The sequence below is a fragment of the Cydia pomonella genome, chromosome 6 (genome assembly GCF_033807575.1).
Source record: "Cydia pomonella isolate Wapato2018A chromosome 6, ilCydPomo1, whole genome shotgun sequence".
Taxonomy (NCBI): domain Eukaryota; kingdom Metazoa; phylum Arthropoda; class Insecta; order Lepidoptera; family Tortricidae; genus Cydia; species Cydia pomonella.
Genome location: NC_084708.1, coordinates 26018405 through 26022974, shown reverse-complemented (window position 1 = coordinate 26022974; position 4570 = coordinate 26018405).

Below are 4570 nucleotides of genomic sequence, written 5' to 3'. Positions count from 1 at the left end.
CATTTTGTACATCACAAGTACTTTTTCCAAGAGAAACACAGGACTTAAATATTTGTAATTCAATGGTTAACTTACATGGAATGTTAAAACCATTCATGGAATCTATGCTTTTAGTATTTTTATTTCAATCTCGAATTAAGCCCTATCTTTTTCTTTGAAGTTTTCATATAGGGAAGAATAAAATTTAAAATAGTTGGGCGCCAATATAACGTTGAATTTCAAAATATTTGTTACTGCCGACGATTCGTAAGGGCATATAAACAGAGTACTACGTACGGAATAAAGTCTTATTAGTAGCCTGCCAATTTACCCGACTGCTGAACAACAGAGGTTAATGTTTTATTACTTTTTCTCAAACACGCAATGAAATATTGATGTTATATTCCTTAGAATAGGCTGCGAAGTATGACGTTTCAGGTACAGCTAGGACAAGAGGTCGTTAATGGAATTTCATACAAATCTTGCAGGCCTAGGCCGGCAAAGTCCTTTTTTTTTTAATTTCCATTCCAATTTGTGGCACAGGCATCATGACATTCTGCCACTATGCGTATTTAAAAAAACAATAAACGATTTGGTATGTACTTATGCAGTTTTATTTACATAATAAATCCACGTTAACATAACAAATAACACATTATTATCAATTTTTTTCTAAACTATATACAAGGTGCCCGTGAGCATTGCGAGACATTTTAACTAAGCATTCCTGGTAATATTTAGAAACTGTCATAAAATTTTCTGGATTAGGCTTAGTTTCAGAGATAATTAAATGTTTTTCGAAATCATTCTTTCGCCATAAGTTGGTACAAAACACATTTTTGACTGTGGTATTGCCACTTTGAGGTCTAGTCTGGACATACCTATTGATTGACATCAAACAATTTAAAAAATGTATTAGAGAGGCTACCCCCAAATAAAATAAAAACTTTTAGTTAATTTTAGGTTATGTGTTTATCAATAAAAAATACGTTTTATGTACAGTAGGGCTAAGATGGTCGGCTGTTTATCATTTGTCACGATACCTGTCACGTTCTAACAAGTATGTAAGCGCGAAAGTGACGGACATAGTGACAAGTGATAAAAATGGAACCATGCTGCCACCGCAGGAGTGTTAAGAAATAGGGAAAAAAAATTTTTTTTTTGTCCAATTTCACAAAAAGTCAACATTTTTTGCTTCTGTTGCCATCAGGAATGCACCGTTAAAATCTCTTGCAATGCTCACGGGCACCTTTTATAATTATACACATTGAAATATTAATATTTCGTCTAAAGGTATCTAGGTAGCGGTAAAAATGTCTACTGAAACGTGCCTCTAACCGTATAGAAAAAAAAGGTTTGGCGGGAAACTTGATAATTTTTCGTATCTATGGATAGGTCTTCAAAAATGATATTGAGGTTTCTAATATCATGTTTTTCTAAACTGAATAGTTTGCGCGAGAGACACTTCCAAAGTGGTAAAATGTCCCCCCCCCCCCCCCCCCCCCCCCCCCCCCGTAACTTCTAAAATAACAGAATGATAAAATAAAAAAAATATATGATATGCATTACCATGCAAACTTTCACCAAAAATTGGTTTGAACGAGATCTAGTAAGTAGTTTTTTTAATACGTCATAAATGGCACGGAACCCTTCATGGGCGAGTCCGACTCGCACTTGGCCGCTTTTTTGTCATAAATAATTTAATATGAGTTCGGACGAAACTACCCATGAAGAAATGATTCAAAGAGCATATAATCAATATAATCACTACGTTTTAAGAGACGGGACTTCCATACTAGCGAGTGGAATCCCTTTGTTTCGCAAATCATTACCAAAATGTACGACAAAGAACTGTCAAAGAACCATAGTACCAACATAAGCAATTTAAATAGTGTAGTACGCTACACGCTTGCGTTTCTTATCGATATCGATAAAATGGGGAGGGTTGAAATATAGACTCTTGTCTACAAATTTTGTACTCGAAATCAAGTTAGGATCAAGTCCACATTTAAGTTGTATGTTATATAGTGGATAGTTCTATGAGTGGACTAATACGTGGTCGAGCTTAATGTGGACTCGATTTTTTTTTAGAACACCCTGTTGTTTTTCACCACTAGGAAGGATCAAAGTAGCACTTTTTTTCCCTTCTAGGAGGGATCACTTTTTTTCCTCTTTTTGCATACTTCTTAGGTTTTATTTAATTTAATTACCATTAATTAAATTTATTTATTTGTACCATAATAATTTCCTCTTAGGTGATGTGAAAAGCAGTATGTAAATTTATCACGTGGTAGCAAAAATATTTCCACCCTAAGGTGGTATTCCACCTATCCAATTTCTTGGTCCAATGTCATTGCGTCTCACTCTGTCATTAATCAAAATGTGAGACGCAATACACATTGGACAAAGAAATTACATAGGTGGAATACCACCCATAGGCGTTAACACTTGAATCCCTCACTACGCTAGGATTGTATTTTAGATTACCTCGTTACACTCAGAATGTAATTATAAAATCCTTCACTATTTTTTTTTTCTTAATTTTTTTTTATTAAAAGCACTATTTTCAAAATGATCTGCAGATACATGTTTCAATAAATGTAACTTTTCTATGGGAAGATGTATCAGGTCTTCGTTCCCAACAAATTTAACCCACTGCCTGCATCTGAAAACATACAGCCTTGGTTATGTACAGTTTATATTCCAAGTGTTTGCTAATGAGATGATCAACTGATTATTTAGCGCTAATATGCATCTATAAATCATGTTTTTTTGGCATCCAATTATCAACAACCCTTTATCAATGCTCTAACTTGTTATGTATTTATATGTCTGTTAATCATGAGAACCGGTCTGGCCTACTGGGCTATGAAGCCGATGGTCCCAGGTTCAAATCCTGGTACGGGCATTTATTTATGTGTTGACCATGCATAGTTGTTCCTGAGTCATGTGTGTTTTCTATGTATTTATATGTACCTATATATCGTTGTCTAAGTACCCACAACACATGTCTTATTGAGCTTTCTATGGGATTAAGTCAATTTGTGTAATATAATTGTGTAATTAAATAATTACTAGATTTAAAAAAATATGTTAAATAATGACCATTAATGCATAGATGATAGATAATTTTCCACTGAAAATCTTCGACGAATTAATTTTGTGTCATATTGGATGCAAGTTCTCAGGAAATTTCACATATTTTATTTAATTACTTACACTGATATACAAATAAACATACAATTATCGATAGTTTTAGTACATCCCTAGTTCACAACTAAAAATAAAATATCAAATTTTCGATGTGTTTAAAGCCCGCTGCACCAAAATAAGGTCAAAAGTATCTAAAGCAATACGTACCGGTCTTTATCCAAGGGAAACTTCGCCATAAAATCCCTTTTTTCGTGATTTTCTCGAGTGGCTCGCTTGCCACATATTTCACACTTAATAAACCGTTTTCTCGGTGGCATTGTAACTAATTGATCACGGTTCACTATTTTCGATATTTTCACTAAATAATAAAGAAATTGCACGAAATACCCGAACAAAACATTGAAGCCTTCATAACAAACAAAACAATTAGGCTGACAGTTGACTTGATGTAAACTTGACAGAATAAATAGCACTGACGTTTTATTTTTCTTCGTTGGCAAAGATTTGCGAAACAAGTTCCATACAAAACTTATTTTGTTCCTAGTTGCGTCAGCCTGAAATGATTATTGATTGCAACCCACCTGAATTAAGAGCCGAAGCAGAATTGGCTATACAGAACTTGCTGCCGGCAAAATCAAAGGCTAAATATATGGTTACTTATGACAATTTTATAAATTGGAAAACCACAAAAAAGCCAAAAGTTTCTCAGAACGCGTGTTTTTGGCATATTTAAAGAACTGGCAGAAACTAAGAAGTCTTCAACATTATGGGCATTGTACTCCATGCTTAACCCTTTTCCAGGCCGCACCAATCTACAAGGTTTTCCCAAAAAAGCCAAATATATTCCAATTAATCCAGCTTTGATGATTCATTTGAAGACGAGTAACATTTCCTGAAAGTGTAATCTAATTTGAACCTTAAATCGGAACGCTAAAGTTGAAATTCTAATGGCGCGTATGTGGTCGATAAATCGTACTATGCCTGGAAAAGGGTTAAGGACACAGTGCAGGAGAAGCATAATATAAACAAGTGTCAATTCTAAAGGTTCCTTCAGAACGTGCTTTCGTACTTTTTTACACTTATAATAAAGTATAAGTGTATGAAGTATCTGTTTTCTATTAAAACAGAGTTAAAAAATAGCGAAATAGACACGTTAGTTTTCGTCTTATTTACTTATGCTTTTAAAATAAAACTAATTTTTTTGTTCTTTATTTCATTGCATGGTTAAGAAAATCACTATACATACCTCAGCGGGAAATATGGGGTTGCCCGCCTCAAACCTATCAGTCTATGACTTCGGCCGGCAACCCCTTTCGTCCCGGCTTCTGTAGTGATGTACTATTACTATAACGTATGACGAGTATGTCCTATTTCTTTGGCGCGCCTAACGTTACTTTTTTAGACGGTATAACAGAAGAGAAGTTAGATTAAATTAAGA